This window comes from Cervus canadensis, chromosome 15 (genome assembly GCF_019320065.1).
Source record: "Cervus canadensis isolate Bull #8, Minnesota chromosome 15, ASM1932006v1, whole genome shotgun sequence".
Lineage (NCBI taxonomy): Eukaryota > Metazoa > Chordata > Mammalia > Artiodactyla > Cervidae > Cervus > Cervus canadensis.
This window is the reverse complement of record NC_057400.1, coordinates 23,205,122-23,226,677: the sequence shown is the minus strand read 5'-3', so window position 1 is coordinate 23,226,677 and position 21,556 is coordinate 23,205,122.

Genomic DNA, 21,556 nt, shown 5'->3' with positions numbered 1-21,556 from the left:
TTTCATGACTGCAGTCCCTGTCCCCAGTAAGTTTGGAGCTCGGAAAATAAAATCTGTCACTTCTTCCAGTTTTTCCCCTTCTATTTTCCATGAAGTAATGGGACTGGGTGCCATAATCTTAGTTTTTTGAATGTTGAATTTCAAGCCAGCTCTTTCAGTCTCCATGTTCACTCTTATCAAAAGGCACTTTAATTCCTCTTTACTTTATGTCATTAGAGTGGAATCAACTACATAACTGAAGTTGTTTATATTTCTCCCAGCAGTCTTGAATTCAGCTTGGAATACATTCAGCTGGCATTTCACATGATGTACTCTGCTTATAAGTTAAATAAGCAGACTGATGATATACAACATTGACATACTCCTCTCCCAATTTTGAACCAGTCAGTTGTTCCATGTTTGGTTCTAACTGTTGCTTCTTGAACCACATCCCAGTTTCTTAGGAGACAAGTAAGGAGATCTGGTATTCCCATCTCTTTAAGAAGTTTCCACAGTTTGTTGTGATCAACACAGTCAAAAAGCATAGTCAATGAAACAGAAGTAGATGTTTTTCTGGAACTCTGGTGCTTTCTCCATGAGCCAATGAGTGTTGGCAATTTGCTCTCTGGTTCCTCTGCTTTTTCTAAACCCAGCTTGTACATTTGAAAGTTCTTGGTTCATGTGCTGCTAAAGCCCGGCCTGAAGGATTTTGGCATAACCTTAATAGCATGGAGAATGAGCATAATTGTATGGTAGTTTGAACATTATTTGACATTGGCCTTCTTTGGGATTGGAATGAAAACTGAACTTTCCCAGTCCTGTGGTCACTGCTGAGTTTTCCAGATTTGCTGACATATTGAGTGAAGCACATTAATAGCATCATGTTTTTGGATTTTAAAAAGCTCAGCTTGTATTCCTTCACCTCTGCTAGCTTTGTTCATAGTAATGCTTTCTAAGGTCCACTTGACTTCACACTCCAGCAATAGATAAGTGACCATACCATCATGGTTATCTGGGTCATTAGACCTCTTTTGTATAGTTCTTCTGTGTATTTTTGTCACCTCTTCTTAATATCTTCTGCTTCTGTTAGGTCCTTACTGTTTCTTTCCTTTATGATGCCCATCCTTATATGAAATATTTCCTTGATTTCTCCAATTTCCTTGAAGAGATCTCTAGTCTTTCCCATCCTATCATTTTCCTCTGTTTCTTTACATTGTTCATTTAAAGAAGGCCTTCTTTTCTCTCCTTGATATTTTCTAAACTTCTGCATTCTGTTGGGAACATCTTTGATCATTTTCTCCCTTGCTTTTTGCTTCTCTTCTTTCTCCAGCTATTTGTAAAGATTCCTCAGACAACTGCTTTGCCTCTTGTATTTCTTTTTCTTCAGGATGGCTTAAATCTTTGCTTCTTCTACCATGTTATGACCCTCCAGCCATAGTTCTTCAGGCATGCTGTCTGACAGATCTAACCCCTTGAATCTATTAATCACTTCCACTGTGTAATCATATTTGATTTAGGTCATACCTAAATGGCCTAGAGGTTTTCCCTACTTTCTTCAATTTAAGCATGAATTTTGAAATAACAGTCTCTTAATCTGAGCCACAGTCAGCTTCAGGTCTTGTTTTTGCTGACTGTATAGAGCTTCTCTGTCTTTGGATGCTAAGAACGTTATCAGTCTTCACAATTGACCATATGGTGATGTCCGTGTATGAAGTCATAACTGGGGTTGTTGGAAAAGGATATGTGCCATGACAAATGTGTTCTCTTGAGAAAACTCTGTTAGCCTTGGCCCTGCTTCATCTTGTATTCAAGGCCAAGTTACATGTTATTCCAGGGATTACTTGACTTCTTACTATTGAATTTCAATATACCCATCTGAATGCAGAGTTCCAAAGAATAGCAAGGAGAGATAAGAAAGCCTTCCTCAGTGATCAATGCAAAGTAATAAAGGAAAAACATGTAATGGAAAGACTAGAATCACTTCAAGAAAATTAAATATACCAAGGGAACATCATGCAAAGATGAGCACAATAAAAGACAGAAACAGTATGGACCTAACAAAAGCAGAAAATAAGAAGAGGTAGCAAGAATACACAGAAGAACTTTACAAAAAACAGATCTTATTCTAGATAGCCATAATGATGTGATCATTCACCTAGAGTCAGATATCCTGGAATGCGAAGTCAAGTGAGCCTAAGGAAGCATCACTACGAACAAAGCTAGTAGAGGTGATAGAATTCCAGTTGAGATATTACAATTCCTAAAAGATGATGCTGTGAAAGTGCTGCACTCATTATGACAGCAAATTTGGAAAATTCAGCAGTGGCCACAGGACTGAAAAGGTCAGTTTACATTCCAGTTCCAAGAAAGACAATGCCAAAGGATGTTGAAACTACTGCGCAATTGCACTCATTTCAGATGCTAGCAAAGTAATGCTCAAAATTCTCCAAGTGAGGCTTCAACAATACATGAACCAAGAACTTCCAGATGTTCAAGCTGGATTTAGAAAAGGCAGAGAAACCAGAGATCAAATTGCCAAAATCTGTTGGATCATAGAAAAAGCAAGAGAGTTCCAGAAAAATATGTACTGCTTTATTGACTATACCAAAGCATTTCACTGCATGGAACACAAAAAACCAGAAAATTCTTAAAGAGATGGGAATACCAGGCCACCTGACCTGCCTCCTGAGAAATCTGTATGCAGGGCAAGAAGCAGCAGTTAGAACCACACATGGAACAAAAGACTGGTTCCAAATTGGGAATGGAGTACATCAAGGCTGTATATTGTCACCCTGCTTTTTTAGCTTATATGCAGAGTACATCATGTGAAATGCAGGGCTGGATAAAGCACAAGCTGGAATCAAGATAGCCAGGAGAAATATCAGTAACCTCAGATATGCAAATGACACCACCCTTATGGTAGAAAGCGAAGAAGGAACTGAAAAGCCTCTTGATGAAAGTGAAAGAGGAAAGTGAAAAAGCTGGCTTAAAATGCAACATTCAAAAGACAAGGATCAAGGTATCCAGTCCCATCTTGAATTGCAAATAGATTGGGAAACAATGGAAACAGTGGCAGACTTTATTTTGGGGGTCTCCAAAATCACTGCAGATGGTGACTGCAGCCATGAAATTAAAAGAAGCTTACTCCTTGTAAGAAAAGCTATGACCAACCTATACAGCATATAAAAAAGCAAAGACATTACTTTGCCAACAAAGTTCTGTCTAGTCAAAGCTATGGTTTTCCTGGTAATAACTGTGTATGTAATAGTTAGACCATAAAGAAAGCTGAGCTCTGAAGAATTGATGCTTTTGAACTGTAGTGTTGGAGAAGACTCTTGAGTCCCTTGGACTGCAAGGAGATCAAAGTAGTCAATCCTAAAGGAAAAGGAAATCAGTTCTGAATATTCGTTGGAAGGACTGATGCTGAAGCTGAAGCTCCAATACTTTGACCACCTGATGTGAAGAACTGACTTATTGGTAAAGACCCTGATGCTGGGAAAGATTGACGGCAGGAAGAGAAGGGGACAACAGAGGATGAGACAGTTGGATGACATCACTGACTTGGTGGACATGAATTTGAGCAAGTTCTGGGAGCTGGTGATGAACAAGGAAGCCTGTCATGCTGTAGTCCATGGGGTCACAAGGAGTAGGATACAAACTGAGCGACTGAACTGAACTGACTGATGATTAAAATGACATTTTTTTTTATGTTAGTTCTAGAAGATTTTGTAGGTTTCCATAGAACCACTCAACTTCAGCTTCTTTGGCATCAGCGGTTGGGTCATAGACTTGAATTATTGTGATGTTGAATTATTTTCCCTGGAAATGAACTGAGATCACTCTATCACTTTTCAGGCTGCACTCAAGTAGGATATTGGACATCTTTTGACCTTGGGAGTTCATCTTTGGTGTCATATATTTTTGCCTTTTCACATGGGGTTCTCCTGGCAAAAATACTGGAGTGGGTTATAATGTCTTCCTCCAGTGGACCAGGCTTTGTCAAAACTCCTCACCATGACCCATCTGTCTTTGTGTTCCTTCACAGCATGGCTCAGAGCTTCATGGAGTTATGCAAACCCCTTCAGCATAACAAGGATATAACCATGAAGGAGGAAATCATTTTAGAAAGCACTTAGATCCCCTGGAGAAGGGAAAGGCTACCCACCTCAGTGTTCTGGCCTGGAGAATTCCATGGACTGTATAGTCAATGGGGTCGCAAAGAGTTGGACAGACTGAGTGATTTTCACTTTACTTCACAACCCAGTAATCAAATGTCTTTTGTCACAAACTAGATATTTACAATAAGCAAGTTAAAATACTTCTCTTGTGTTATTGTTTGTCTATAATATGAAAATGATAATAAGATCTACATCACAAGATGTTCCAAGGAGCTCAGAGCACAATTTGTTTTTTAGGAAGTGCTCCATTAATACTTCTATGTAAAGACATTCAGGAGGAGAAAAACTTGTAAGTGGGTGGTACTCTCAGATGTGGAAACATCAAAGCTATACTTGAGCTGGCACTGGCTGTGTGTACAATGTCTGATGGCAGGTAAAGACACTTTGTACTAGGTGTTATGGTTCCAGATGCCCACTTGAGAGGCATTGAAGTCTCTAATAAGATTTTCTCAAATCTGTTGGAATGGATATGGTGGCTCAGAAGGTAAAGAATCTGCCTGCAATATAGGAGACCCAGGTTCGATCCCTGGGTTGGGAAGATCTGAAGAAAAAGGGAATGGCAACCCCTCCTGTATTCTTGCCTGGAGCATTCTATGGACAGAGGAGCCTGGCGGGCAACAGTCAATGGGTTAGCAAAAAATCAGACACGACTGAGTGACTTAGCACACTTTCACACCTGAAATAGTGTCAACATTCAGGGGGCCAGAAAGAAAAGATTTGGAATTGGAAAGCTCCATTTAGCATAATTAAATTTTGACTATACCTCTATATCAGTCTGTTCCACCGACAGATTTTTAGAGTAGAGCAGTCAACTTTCAAGAATAAAAACATAGATGTTCAATTGACTGATGAGAAATCTCAATTTTTTTTTCTAAAAGAGAACAAAAAATAACTATTTATCACATTTTGACACAAAAATAATTTTGTTCTCTTTAAGAAAATGCTGCATGATATTTTGGGTGCTAAAATATACTGTTCACCAGTATAACTGCATCCTCCATCTGAATGGGTAGGTGGGAGAGAAATGAAAGTGACAAGGGGAGTAAGCGAGGTCCCACAGCCCATTTAGCTTCCACTGTGATTATGGATTGAACACTCCTCAGCGAAATGGATTCCACTTTTGAAAGTAGTATGGGGCAAAGATGAAAAAGAGAAGGTAATAAGCAGATTATATTTGTGATATGGCCCTTTGTGCTGAAAAAAAGAAAGGGGAGATATTTAAAATATATAAACAATCATGCTAGAGAATTGTGAGTGTCAACAGAATAAAATGCAAATTCAGAAAGTTGACACCCCAAAGTTTTATGATTTATTGAAATTAAATATAGAGCCGAAACACACTCCTCATGCATACTGATAGGAAAGGGAAACCAGATAAATTTGGAAAAGAAAAGCATACTGAGCTCTTTTAAAGTGGTATATTACCACTGGTTCAGACACAGACAAATATTAATTGTCTTGAATATTAATTGTGGGTAAGGAATATCATCCCTTGCAGAGTCCTGCAGACTCTTTCTTCTAGAACAGCAAGACAGCCTCAAGCAAGCTTTAGTTAACAGGACTGAAACTGCAGGTACAGAGTTATGTGTCTTGTACAGAAGGTGCAGTGTTATATACCTGACACTTTAAGTACAAGATTATGTGCTTGACACTAAAAGTGCAGGGTTCAACGCAGTCAGTACAGACTTCTGCTGCAGTTGATTAATTTTCATATTTCAACATTTAAAAAGAAGATGACAGTGCCTAAGTGTAAGGTCCTAATTCTTCCTGCTCATATTAATTCTCTGGTGAAGAGAATATTTCACCAAGGGAAGATTTAGAATGTAAAGAAGCAAAGGGTATGGGAAAGGTCTTGAGAAAGTAGAAGATTAAAAGGAGGGAAGAAGTGTACACAGTTTGTATGTTGATTGTAACCAGAGGCTTCCTAGGTGGCTCAGTGGTAAAGAATCAGCCTGCCAATGCAGAAGAGTCCAGGTTTGATGCTTGGATTAGAAAGATCCCCTGGAGAAGGAAATGCAACCCCCTCCAGTCTTCTTGCCTGGAAAATCCCATGGACAGAGGAACCTGACAGTCTATGGGGTCGCAAAAGAGTTGGACATGACTTAGGACTAAACAACAACACAAGTAATCAGAAAAGAATGAAGTGAGGAAGTGGAACTTTAAAATCTGTCTAAGAGGATGAAGGGAATCACATTAAGAGCAGAAGATGATATATGTCTTATTAAACCCTTGCTAAAGTTTTGGCTTGAGGAAAAGGCATGACCATGAGAAAAGAATTGCAGGGACTATGTGGGAGACAGGATAACGCCATTCATTTCTGAATATGTCGGAATATAGGGTTTGGGGCCTGCTTATATTTAAGTGGGAAAAGAAGGATATGCTAATTACAATTTGTGAATAAGCACTCTGAATAGCATATACACAGAATAAAATGTCTAGAGGCAGATGTTCCAGAAATAATTAAATAATAAAACAAATTGAAAAGTTAAAAAAAGCAAAGAGAAACTTTCATCATCCAGTTTTCAGGTTTAGTATTGATATTCAATTTTTGTAGAAACTGTTAGAATTCTGTAGAATTTCTGTTGGATTGGCTCACAGGCGTTGGATTGTAAATATGTATGATACGTAAACAACTTTAAGATCTGTAAATGATTTAAAAAGAGAGATAATAGATATGAAAATGCTCCACAATGACATTATAGACACTGGGAATACTGAAATGCTCCTAAGTCACTTAAGTTGTGTCCGACTCTGTGTGACCCCATAGACGACTGCCCACCAGGCTCCCCTGTCCCTGGGATTCACCAGGCAAGAACACTGGAGTGGGTTGCCATTTCCTTCTCCAATGCATGAAAGTGAAGTCGCTCAGTCGTTTCCGACTCTTAAGCGACCCCATGGACTGCAGCCTACCAGGCTCCTCCATCCATGGGATTTTCCAGGCAAGAGTACTGGAGTGGGGTGCCATTGCCTTCTCTGGGGAATGTTGAAAGGAGTACCCAAAAAACTTTTCCAATTCTTGTCTCATTTCTCCTGAAATGTATCTAATTTCCTACATAGAGTCACATGTAAAATATAGTCCCTTCCTTATTGAATATATTTTCTTTCAACTTACCTTCTTTCGAGCCATTGCCTCTCAGGATTTCTGTATAGTGAAGATTCATTTGGCTGCTTTTCTATGTTTATATTTATTGTTTTTGTCATCCATTTTAGGCCCAACAATTCTAAAAAGCAGGAAATGTAGCTATTTACATTGCCTGGTCCGGAAAACATAAATATTACATGATAATGATAATCAGAGATTAATTCACTAGGCAGCATTTTAAACAATTCCATTTTGAAAATAAATTCAATTTCTTACATACAGCTTATATCTTCTAATAAAATTTACAGTAAAACTGGAGATGTCTTTAATATATAGTCAACTCTCAATATATAGGCAAATCTTATTTGCAAAAGCTGAATGTTCTTCCAACAGCATTAATTTCATCATATTTCAAGGACCTTCAATGGTTTCTAGTTACATACTCAGTATGAATTCAGAATTTACAGCTTTAAAAAATTCCGGTCAATATCACCATGGTATAACCAACCATAAAACACTCTTTTGCTTTTGCTTTGATTAAAGTTTGCCATGACTACCCATCACAATTTTTTTTTCAATCAATCTCATGTTTTTCTTCATTATTGCATGCTGATGTTTAATATCAGGACTTTACTTTGTGAAAAACACATTTCCTATAATAGCACCTTAGTGCATTGTTTCATTGTCAGTAATCAATTTTTTTCAACATAATGAACATTGATTTAATTTTTTTGTATTTTGTAATAATTTGCATGATAATAATTATAATTATCAAGGTGATTTTAAGTGTACTTCATAACTAAAGTTCAAAGGAAGAATGAGAAAAAGGGAATATTCTGAAAGGAGCCAAACTAAGCATGATAAACTAATCAAGTTTTGTCCATTTTGCTTCCTAAGACTCTCTTTTCTCCTAATTTTTCTATATCCATCCCCAGTTCTCAGTTTAGAACATCATTTCTTATCTGTATTTATAAGGCAAGGGTTAATAAGAACTCCTTGCTATCTAATTTTCCAATTTTATTGTTGCTTTTTCGTCAACTTAAAAAATTTTTTTTTCAAGAAAAAACAATGTTTCTAGAATGTAATCTGTTTCTATTATCCTTCTACTTTAAACACTCTCCAGTGGCTCTAGCCTATCTTCAAGATCCATTCTGATTTCTCACTAGCTCACCCAAAGTCCTTCACTGCCTGGTTCACCGCCAGTCACTGCTGTTTCTTCTGTGAACACCGTGTCCTAATCTCTTGAATCTGTTGGCAAGTGGCTCACTCAGCCATGTTTTCTATCATCTGTTTTATTTGGAAGGAATGCTCATGAGGACAAAAAAAAATGTTATGTGATTCTGATAAGCTCTAGTTTAATTTACTTCTTCTGTGACTTCCAAATAACTTTGAGAAGGCATGATGGAAAATTGTTAGATATGAGATAGCACTTTAAAAATTATATTGAATTAAGTAATTAATATACCCTTCAGTTCAGTTCAGTTGCTCAGTCATGTCTGACTCTTTGAGACCCCATGAACTGCAGCACGCCAGGCCTCCCTGTCCATCACAAACTCCCAGAGTTTACACAAACTCATGCCCATAGAGTCGGTGATGCCATCCAACCATCTCATTCTCTGTCGTCCCCTTCTCCTCCTGCTACCAATCCCTCCCAGCATCAGGGTCTTTTCCAATGAGTCAACTCTTCGCACGAGGTGGCCAAAGTATTGGAGTTTCAGCTTCAGCATCAGTCCTTCCAGTGAACACCTAGGACTGACTGATCTCCTTTAGGATGGACTGGTTGGATCTCCTTGCAGTCCAAGGGACTCTCAAGTCTTCTCCAACACCATAGTTCAAAAGCATCAACTTTTAGGCACTTAGCTTTCTTCACAGTCCAACTCTCACATCCATACATGACCACTGGAAAAACCATAGCCTTGACTAGACGGACCTTTGTTAGCAAAGTAAGGTCTCTGCTTTTTAATATGCTATCTATCTAGGTTGATCATAACTTTCCTTCCAAGGAGTAAGCGTCTTTTAATTTCATGACTGCAGTCACCATCCGCAGTGATTTTACCTTAGTCTAGTTGTTTCTATAGACAGAATTTTTATTTTGAACCTGAGCTCTTCCTAGTGGCACTAGGCTTAGTCTCCATTTTCTAATTTTAAAAAGTTATGGTAGGAGCACTACATGAGATTTATCTTCTAACAGTGTTTTTATATTATTTTGGGGGGTTTCATTGAGATATAATTGACATATAGCACTATATGAGTTTCGGGTGTACAGTGTAAAGATTTGACTTAGATTTATTGTGAATTGATTACCACAGTAAACTTAGTTAACAACCATCATCTTATATAGATACAATAAATAAAAGTGGGAGGATAAAAGGAAAAAAATCATGTAATAAGAACTCTCATGATTGATTCTTTTAACAACTTTCATATGCAGCAGTGGTAATTATAGTCATTATATTGTACATTGTATCCCTAGTATTTATTTAGCAACTTTTAAAGTGTACAGTACAGCGCTGTTAACTATACATATGATGTTACACAGCAAATTTCTAGAACTCACTCATCTTGCATATGAGAAATTTTATACACATCTAATAGCATCTTCTCATTTTCTTCCCTGTCTCAGCCCCTGGCAACCACCATTCTACTCTCTTTTTCTGTGAGTTGGATATTGTAAAGTAATTAGCCTCCAACTAATAAAAATAAATGGAAAAAAATTTTAAAAAACCCCTCATATAAATAGAATCATACTGTATTTGTTCTTCTATGATTGGCTTATTTGACTTCGTATAATGTCCTCAAGCTTCATTCATGGTGTCAGGTATGTCAGCCTTTCCTTCTTTTTTAAAACTAAATAATGTTCAATCATACGTATGTACAGTATTTTATCTGTTCATCTGTTGATAAACATTTAGACTTAGTCCACATCTTGGCTGTTGTGAAGAATGCTACAATGAACTTGGAGATGCAGATAGCTTTTTGATATTCTGTTTTTATTTTCTTTGGGCATATCCACAGAAGAGAGATTGCTGGATCATGTGATAGTTCTTTTTAATTTTTTGAGGAACCTTCACATTGTTTTCTATAGCAGCTGCAAAATTTTACTTTATCATCAACAGTGTACAAGGGTTCCAGTTTTTCTCTATCATGACTAACTTGTTTTGTTTTTGTTTCAATTTTTTTTTTACAATAACTATCTTAACAGATGTGAGGTGAGCTCACTGTGATTTTAATTTGCATTTTCTTAATAATTAAAGAATTGAGCATCTTTTCATATGCCTATTGGTATTTGTATGTCTTGAAGAAATATCTATTCAAGGCCCTTGCTCATTTTTTAATGGTTATTTGTTTTTATTTGTCTAGTTGATTTTTAGGTTGTTGTTTATGTGTTTGTGTGTGTATTATTTTGCTGTTGAGTTTAGGATTACTTTATACATTTTGTATATTAAAACCCTGTTAGATATATGAGTTGTAAATATTTTTTCCCACTCTCTAGGTTATTTTTCACACTGTAGATTATCATTTTCTCTGCAGAACTTTTGCTCCCTGTAATTTTGGTGTCATATCCATGAAATCACTACTAAGACCTATGTTATGAAGATTTCCTCTTATTTCCCTCTAGAAGTTTTGCAAGTTTAGTCCTTATGTTTATTTATTTATTTTTACTAATTTTAATGTTTTGTATAATATATAATATGGGTTCAGTTTCATTATTTTGCATGTGGATATCCAGTTTTCTCAAGACCATTGTTGAAGAGACAATCTTTACCCTATTGTATAGTCTTGGCTCCCTTATCAAAATTCAGTTTAATGTTTATGTATGGAATTATTTCTAGCCTCTCTATTCTATTCCATTGGCCCATGTGTCTGTCTTTATGCCTGTATCAAATTTAGACAGATTTCTTTTTTAAAAATGTGTTTTTGTACCACTAGACCTGTATGAGAGTAATTTCTTAAAATCTGGTATTAGTATTTTGCTTTATCCATCATTTGCACCAAGCTAGTCTTTTAAGTAACATAATCACAGAGTAAGGGAGTTACATGGTAGTTAATCTGTGCTACTCAACTAATTGGCGATGAAGCAGGTATAAGAACCTTGTTCAAATGAGACATTGCCCAGTGTTCTTATACCATATGACCAATCCCTTTTTCATATAATGATGAAAAACTTACTGTAGTTTTAGCATATTAATTTTTTTTCATTTTCCTAGACCTAATTTTCATAATTAGTGAATAAAAATAAAAACAGCAGATGGGACAGAGAAAGGAGACAGCCTGCTTCAGCAGCATTCCTTGGATAGCTGGACGTGCAGATTGTGGGAACTGGAAAACAGTGATCAAATTGCCAATGATAAAGTCACCAATCGGTCATAATCAAATAACTGTCAAACCTCAACCTTGTTCATATTTCATATGGACCTTGATCCTTTTCTAATTTGTAAATGAAATACACAAAAGGCAAAATTTTGAGTAGAACATACTGTAAGACAAAGGTTTAAAAATTCACTTTTATCCTGGTATTTCCCTGTGTCTTCAAATCTCTTGTCAGTACAATTCATATCATTCTTGCTTAATATTAAAATAAGTAAAATATGTATAATTTAAAAAACTGAGATATTTGTTATTTACAGACAGTTTATATATTAAAATAATAAAAATAAAATTCTAAGTATTGTATTTTAGTCTAATATATGATTCACACATGGCTGTGGTAAAGGAGAAAATTATTTTAGCTAAAGAAGGCTACTGCAGATTTGCAGAATGTAGAGAAGAATAAAGAGTAACAAGGCACAGTCAGTCATCTGATCTTAAGACTTATTCCTTATTCTTTGAAACTAAATAAATATGTTCAATCATTTATCTGATATTTAAAAACTTTATTTAAGAAATATAAAATGTATATTGGACACACTGGGCATGGTATTCTTCTAGATTCACAAAACCAAGCCAAGAAAAAAAAAAAGCTGAAATAAAGCAATATGCATGGTTTAAGATGAATTGCTAAACATAATTCATATTTCTATTGTTAAACTAAGTGTGACCATGTGGCCATGGACATGTAAGAACATGGCACCACTCTGAGGAAAGTCATTGATGAAAATGACAGGAATGGCATATTTGAGAGGAGACATACTAGCCTGAGAAATAGGGAAACAAGGGAGACAAGACATCAATAGATATGCACATAATGAAGCTTACTGACTAGATAGGCATCATAAAAGGACAAAGAGACAATGGAATAAATGCCTCCCTTACACTGGATATTAAAAATGATAATGATAGTAATAATTAAGACAACTACTATATATTAGGCACTTACTTCATTTAAACTTCACAGTAACTTGATGAGTGGGTATTATCCCTAAACTTTATAGATGAAGAAATGTATATTTTTTGTGGCCAAGCCACATTTCTAAAATTGTGGAGCAAGTCAAAGAACTCAGACCTACCTCAAAATCTTTGCTTTTAATCCATAATACTTCCTGCTGATACTGTTGACATTGCTACTGCAGAACCGGTTAAGTTTGTGGTGCATAAATAATGATGGATCAGATATTCTGGATAGGTTAATAAATATTAGAATGGGATAAAAGGTGGAAGGTGGGAATCAGAAAGGAATTCTTAAGCAATCTTCTTTGTAAATTTTAATGTTTTTACAGTTGAACAGAAGGTGTGTTATGTTCTGAAAAAGGCAAGCAAGAAAGAAAGGGGGAAGAAAGAAAAGTGATCCTTACCTTCGTGTCTGGTAAGATTATCTTTAATGCGTATCTTTAATGCTATTGGATTCCTTTTCAATAGCCTGTCATCCCTGAGCAGCTCTTTTGCCTTTCCTCTTAGCAATAACTTCTTTATTAGCTTTCTCTGTAATGTAAAGACTGTGAGAAATAATTTATATAGAGCATACCATATTAAACACAAACAACTCTATTCTTATTCAGAATACAAAATAAAAGCTTTCCCTTGGATAATTGAATATTTTTATTCAATTACCTCACTTAGCTGTCTAGCCACTTTGTAGAGAAAGTCTTCTGTAATACACATGGAATAGATACCCCCAAAGTGGCTAATGGATAAATCAGTGATTGAATAAATGTAATTTAAAAAGGAGATGCTTACTTTTTATATTCTCAGGGTACACTAAAGATAGTGCATGCTTTCCTTGATTAATCAAAGTCTCTATATTTCAAAACAATTGCTAGTTAATTGTAAACACTGTCTTATTTTACTGCAAGTTAAATATGAACCAATAAGAATTATGGTTGCCAATAAACAGGTATTACAATCTTAGGATAAATTAATAGAAGCATAGTGTAACCTAAGAGAGGAGATAATTCCTTTTTTTCTTTTGCTCCACCAATCAAATAATATGTAAAAGGGTACATAATATGTAGGCTAAAACTTGATCATCATAAGAATTATCTATGGTGTTAAAAATAGAAAAGATACAGGCAAAAAAATGGAAAAGGGAAAAATTCTTATTGAAACAACATAATAAAAAATACTGGGTAATATTTGGAACAGACATCTTAAACAAGATGTACCCTTTCTGAGCCTCACTTCAGTAGAGGGATAAGGATAAAGAATGAAGTAAATGTTAGGGCTATCTGAAGCACAGTTTATAAATAGGAAAAATACTTTTTATATTGAATTTCAAGTGGAGAAATTACAGTATCAGCGCTTTGCATTTGGAATAGGATATTTGTTTATAGCTGCTTAATTTGAGGACTTGAAAACTGAAATGGTCATGAGAATGTGGGTCTTCAAAATCTTTTCATTCAAGGGTATGTTTGAAGGATTACAGGCCCTGTCATGAGGAGAGGATATGAAAGGCAGAGTTGCTATCACTTCTGTTTCGTTATGAAATGGAAAAGATAATAATAGTCTAAGCTATCAATTCTTAGAAAGCATAAATTATTATAATTTTAACATTTCTATTCTTCACCAAATTTAAATATTAGTCACTTAATAGTCACTGAACAGATGGATAAAAGTATGTATTTAGAGCAAATGGATTCTGAGTGAAAACTGAGTATCTGAAGAACTGTATCTGTGAAGGGTAGAAATTTTAATTTGTGAACAAATTTTAGTTGAACTGGAAAAGTTTTTAAGGCTGGTTCTTAACTACTTCTTGATGGGTAAATAACTGTTTATTGAATTCTGGACAGGATTGTAACTATACCTAAAATAATTTGCAGAGTAGCAGAGTTGTTTAGTTTTGTTTCAGAAGAAAAAGATTATGTTGCTGAAATTTACATAAAGAATTAAAGTTTTAAAAATTTCCAAAATCTGAATCAGCTTCATAATATGTGAAAAAGATGTCACCAGAGTTTTCATAAATGTTGAGTCTTATTCATTTATTTACCCAGTTAACAAAATTCTTATAAACCTACCAAATGCTAAGCTCTATTCATATAAAATACAATATAAAAAACTATCTTCCAAGTACTAACATTTCATTGAAAACAGTTGTGTAACTAAATAATTGTGGGAACTGATACTTGCTACTATAAAATTTGAGATGGAGGTATTATAACCTAAGGAGGACGCACCAAACCTTGCTAGGACCGGTGAGCCTTGGTGCACCTGGAGACTGCCCAGAGGAGACAACCTACGAGCTAAGTCGGTGACCACTAGAGGCTGGTGTTCACCAGATGGTTAATAATGGGAAGTCCTGCCAGCACCTGGGGTGAGGAGTAATTGCTCTTTCATTTTGATGGAAATGGCATGAAACTTGGCAATGGATAAGAACTTCACTTTTCTGGAATACAAAGCAAATGGAGGAGAGGAAAACAGGAGTGTGGAAATATACTAGGAGCTAAATGAACAGATTGTGAAAGGGTTTGGATGTCATCTGCAGGAGTTTTACTTTGTGCAGTGAATGATTTTTTTTTTTTTTTTCATGAGAGTGATATGGTCAGATTTCTGTTTCAGAAAGACTACCTAGCGCAAGTGCAGTGTGTAGATCACAAGAAGGCAGAGAATTTTGTTAGCGGGCTCTTACACCAGTCCAGATGAGGAATTGTGAGGGCTGAATCAAGGTAGGATAGACATGCTAATTTCAATTGCTCTTGCTGTTCTCAATAGAAAGAGGTTAGGGAAGATATGAAAAGTTTGTACTGTGTCCCTTCTAAAATAGGGAAATTGGCATTCACCCTTGAGAATAATTAATACATAGTTTTTCATATTAATTGGGATCACGTGGAAGCCAGATTCTTTTAGTATGTCTTTTAGTATGTCTTTTAGTATGTCTGGCAGCTACACATGTAGCTACACATGTAATATTGGGTTCCAGGTACATCTCTATTTTACAAAAGAATGAACAGCATCAGGTATTTAAATTTTCTAAAGGTGATGTGCCCAATGCTTTTATTATGGGGGAGGGGGGACCTAATTATGCTAATCAAAACATACACAGCTTCTCTCTTGAGTCAGCACCTACACAAGGTAATAATATATCTTTGTCTCTTACCATCTTTTTTCTCATTCAGTTGGGTTCTTTTGTTTCTGCCAATTCCAGGTGCTCATTCTGTGTTGCTCATGATTATTCCTTTTTATCTTAAAGTGTATACAAAGTTTCTGAACATCCTTTTTCAAAGTTTTTGTAACTTGTAACCATCCCTATTTGCCTACCCAATAATTCAGTAATTCAGACTGATTCTTCCTTTGCATATCTGACTTTACAATGGCACAGTAAGAATTCTTATCCAACAATGTGTTTTCTTGGTTCAGTCAACTAGTATTTGTGCTGTTCCTATTTCTGATATAATATCATTTTTGAACTTTGGTATTTGTGACCTCATAAAACTTATCAGGTACAGGAGAGTCTCTGAATTTATTATATGCTCTTTAAAACTGCTATCATGTAATTTAGTTCTACTAGATTCAGTGCTACTGATTATCCATTTCTTTATTTTGTAAGTTTATTATATTTAAGTTTATTAGTGGACATTCAAGATACCCTGATTATAACAGGACATGAAGAAATATCTGTTTTTTATACCAAATGAATGGGGAATTACAAAAGTATATAAAAATACATTAGTTAACACATTGCTTACTGTGAAAAAGTCAGTACATTCTAACAAATGCCCATGGTAGGTGATAGGCATTTATAAATTCTAAGATTCTACAGAGATGGTCCATAAATTCCTCCAAATTTTACATTTTCTAAGAATTCTCTCTTTGCTAAATATTCATTCTACAAAATGACAGTGACTCTACACCCCTCAGCATGAAAATGCGGTTTCAAATACATGATGTCATCTTTTATTATTTTCTCATTTTTAACATAAATATGGTGATGGACCAGCTACGTGGAAAGTACTTCAAGAAAAGAGACATGCAATTTATTTTTACAGACTAAAGAACAGTCTTTAGTTTTTACTGTCTTTGATACAGTCAAGAAGTAAAATGATATAGTGCAGTGAATTACACAATCAAAATTGAAAATAGTAGACTAAAGGGAAGAGGAGAAGTGTGTCAATAGAAAAAGAGGATGTGGTTAGGAAAATAACAGATAGTTCTCTGAGGTTCTAGTTCCAAGATTTTACTGTTATAATATATTATAAGCTACTCATCATGGAAAAGTTTTCTGGAAAATTTTGTTTCTTCTTTAAAAAAGTATTTGAAATGTTTAAATGACAGGTATTTCATTGCTTAGGCTCAGATATTACAATATAAATCTAAAATAAATATTTTGAAAATTAATTGCTTCATTTGTAAATATTTTGATAGATATTATAATCCAAATAGCTACTATCTGTGTGTAAAGAGATCAATTTGGAAATATTTTATTTGTTTTGCTGGTTATTTAAATGTTATTTAAATATGGTCTAAGTAACTTAAGGTAAGAGGCATGTGATTTCTTTTTTTTTTCTTTTCTTTTAGCAGATATTTTCTACAACTAGATATTTTCTGAAATATATATTTTATTCCATTGTTCTATTTTTCAATCTTTATAATTTTTCCATATTGCTTAAATTATTGTATCATTCAAATACCTAGACGGACAAGCCACTACTTATTAAGCATTTTTTGGAAAGATTCTTGTTATTATCAATATTTATTCTCCAAATTGAACATTGGTATCATTTTTCAAAGTTGTTTCTCACCAACCCCTCAAACCCCAAATGCTTTCAGGGTTTGGATTGGCCTACAATTTTTATGTGATGTATAATTTTGCAATTTCAAAAGCTATTAGCATATGTAAAAAAATTGTGGTACAAGTGAGTTTGAAATATATTGTCCTATACAAAGTGATTTTTAAGTTGTTCTTTAACTTATAGTAATATTGTTGCAGTGAGTTTACTTCAAGAGTATATGCAAAAATAACGACTAGTGCATTTTTAAACCTAATTTCCTAAATTATATAAATGACTTCAAAATACATAAGTGTATTTTTTAATTTTGAGTTATCAACTGTAATTCTAGTGTCTATATATTTCATAAGATAAACGTTTTCTATTCTGAATCAGTGAATATGTGAGAATGTCTCTCAACTGGTAACTCCCCAAACTTGAAATCTTTACTAGCCAATAAATACAGCTTCTAAACTAAACTGGGAACATTTTTATATATATATATATTTCTTTGAGACTTTTCAGTATATGTCATAGTGTATACTTTTACAGCATTCTTGAGGTTTTCTGAATTAATCTTATCCACGTTACCTAGCAACAGACTCAGTTCTCCTCCAAAAGAACACTTGAGGATAGGTGGGAGGGGATTTGCTTTTGGATGGCAAGCAAATCTGGGATGGGTATCTTGCTGCAATTTTTTTTTAATGTGTATATATTTACTTATTTAAAAAGAAAGTCTCAGACTGAGACCTGTGCTGTACTTGATCATTTGTTTTGAAGAAAGATTTGAGTTTTTTGTTTCTTTTTAATTTTAAAGTGAAGCTTTTCAATGTGAAGGCATGATTCACCACAAAACATTATCAAGACATTATTTATATTTCCATCTAAAATAAGTAATCAGTAAATTAGTCTTTGTATTTGGAAGTGTGTTAGAAATACATCATATCACACACCAGAGATTTTAAATATGAGTGCTTTTACTAATATACATACAAATGTGGGTATAGTTAATAAAACATCAATAAATTCAAACTGAGACAATCTTACTATAGTTAAGATGGCAAATTTCAGAATCAAACACACCTGGCATTCAGTTGTAATTCTGCTATTTACATGCATGTAACTTTGACCACTTACCTCAAATCTGTAATTCTTAATTCTCTTCTCTTTAAAATTGGATGACAGCAGCATCTACTGAGTTCAGTTATTGGAGTAACGAATGACAGAGTTTATGTGAAGCACTTTGAACAGAGCCTTATACAGAAAAAAAGCTCAAAAATAGTCATTGTGAACAAAGTGAAATAAAGCATTTTTAATAACATTAAAAATTAACACAGAAGGCATACATTTGAGTGTTAAGTATTCTATATTAAAATTCAATTAAGGTCAAAATAGTTTTCATGAAAAATATCCACAGAATGCTGCTTCATTCACCAAAAAATGAATGTTTTCTACAATAGCAAAAACAACAGAAAACATACCATAACTTACAGAAAAAATATCCATTTGCAGCTTAAATTTCCACAAGCATTTTAAAAACATGTAGTACTTGTTCACCTGATTCAAGAAAAAAAATGTTAGTTTTTTTTTTTTTTTTCCTTTATGCTTTAACTTAACTTCTTAGAGTGGTTATTCTTTTGCTTTGGTGAGTTGAAGGAGTTTTGAAAGTTAAGGGTAGAAGCACAAATATTTCAGACCAAGAAAAAATTTGCAGGTAATTGCAGACTCTATTAAAGCCTTAATTAAAGAGCACAAGGAAAGTGAATTAGCACATCTGAGATTTTAATCAAACTGCTATTTCAACCAATTTTATTAATTGACTGCAGGATTAGGCTGTAACTGTACACTGTTAAGATGTATGTTCGTGATTAGAAAACCCCATGGTTATATCTTACTATTCTTATCTCAGGAACAACCAAATTGAAATTTGTGTTTAAAAGTAGTCTTCAAGGTTTACAGGGATAATTGTAGATCTTACAACGAGCATTGATCTTGTTATGCCTACAATAGCTAAGCCTAAAAAATGATATAATTTGAAATTCAGCAGACAGTTGGTGAGTAGCTGAATGCTTATGGACATTTTGATTCATCTAAAGACAGAAACCATATTCTTGATGTGAAATATAGTTTAGGCAAGAGTTACAGCAGATGACTGGTAGAAGATGGTGCTTATGATTAACAATATGGTATTATACACTTCAAAATGTGTTAGAAGAGAAGATTTCATGTTAATTTTTCTTACCAGAAAATAAATAATGAAGGGACACAAGAAAACTGAAAATGATGGATTGTGGCTTTCATATTGTATTAGGTACATTTATATGTCCAAACTCAAAAATTGTATATAGTTTTGTGCATTAAAAATACTACAGTAAAGGTTAAAGAATGAAAGAAATGGATTACTTCATTCTTGGCAGGAATACAAAAAAGAAAAAGTTATTAGATACAAATAAAATTAATCTTCAAAATCTTTAAAGATAATTTTAGAAAAACCCCAAAGCATTTTCAAAATACACAGAAGAATCCTAAAATTCCAATCTAAACATTAAATTTATGGCCTTCTTTTATTCTTTTTGGACTGCTAAAAGAAATACTATAGATTGGGTGATTTATAAATAATAAACACTTATTCCTCACAATTCTGTTGGCTGAGATGTCCAAGATCAAGTCACTGGCAGAGACAGTATCTACTGAAAGCTCTTTCCTATCCGTGCTTCATTCCTTTTGCCATAGCCTCAACTGGTAGAAGGGATGCAGAACTTTGCTGACGACTCTGCCCTTATGACCTAATCACTTTCCAAAAGCACCAACCTTCAAACACCATCACAACGCATATTAGGTTTCAGGGTATGAATTTGTAGTGGGTCCCAAACGTTCAACCTACAGATGACCTGTTTTACCCTGAAGTTGTCAATAAGTAGATTATTCTGTATTTTTGGACACACACCATCAAAGAAAGGAACAAGTCACATAGTCTTCTAAATAGAAAATATAATAAGGCTTCAGCGTGAAGTGGATTTGCCTCTTCTGTATATGTTATATGTCACTTTGAAGGCAAGATGGGCACACTAAATTTCCTTCTAAATTCTCATTCTCCCAGATTATTTTAGATATTAGCTTATATTCTTTTTAAAGGTATTTTTAAATATTTATTTTAATTAGTTAATTAATTTACTTGGCTGTGCCAGGTCTTCTTTGTGGCATGCAAAAAAGTTGTGGCTTACAGACTCTTAGTTGAGGTATGTGGATTCTAGTTCCCCAACCAGGAATTGAACCCAGGAACTAGCCACCGGACAACCAGGGAAGTCCCGACACTAGTTTATATTCTCATCCCACTAGATAATCAAGAAAAAAAAATAACTCCTTTACATTAAATATTATTGTTTGAATTCATGACATGTTTTAAAGTTTTTTGAAAACACAAGCAAATGACAATTTGCTTTTTCTAGTTTCTCCTTTCTCTCAACTTTAGCAACAAGAATAGCATCAGCCCAGGAGTTTTCAGGCTGTTAGTGAGATTAACCAGTTGGAGCTTGTTCTAAGTAAAAACAGGTTTGCCATGCCTTTTTTTTTTTTTTTTCCCATTTGGGGGTGAATAAAGATGGAGGCTTTGGAATTGAAGAATGTATTAATCCTGGCTTTTTACTTTTGATATTTCTGAAAGTTTGATATCTGGAGCCTTTCTGATCCTAGAAAGACTGCTCCTCCCAGGGCTAGCCAGTTCTCTCTTTTTTTTTTTTTTCCCACAGTAAATTATATTTTATTTCATGTACAGAAAACTTGGGGTGGACTCTAGAGTGAGGGGGAGGGCGACCTTCTGCTGGCCCACCTGCTCCACTGGCAGCTAGCCAGTTCTTAAAGACAATAAAAACGTTCCTACAAATGTGCCTTTCATATACAAACCAGCCAACCCAGAGCCCATGCTCCATCCATCTCTTGGATCAGACTCTCACAGCACTCAGTCCAAGCCATTATTCCTCTGCCTTTAATCATGTGGGACCAGGCACCAGACAGAGAGCTGCTGCAACCTGGAACCCACTGAAATGATCCAGAATAGCCAGTCCTAAACCTGCTTACTCTGCCTTGTCCATTCCTTTTCAGAGAAACCACCAGGGAATGCTTTCTCCCTGCCTTCTTCCTGTCCCCTGTTCCCTCTGCCTCCTTACTGAACTCGTTGCTTCCCCAGATGGCCCCTGGGTCATATGGCATACCTCCACCTCTTGGACACTGTGAGAAAAAAC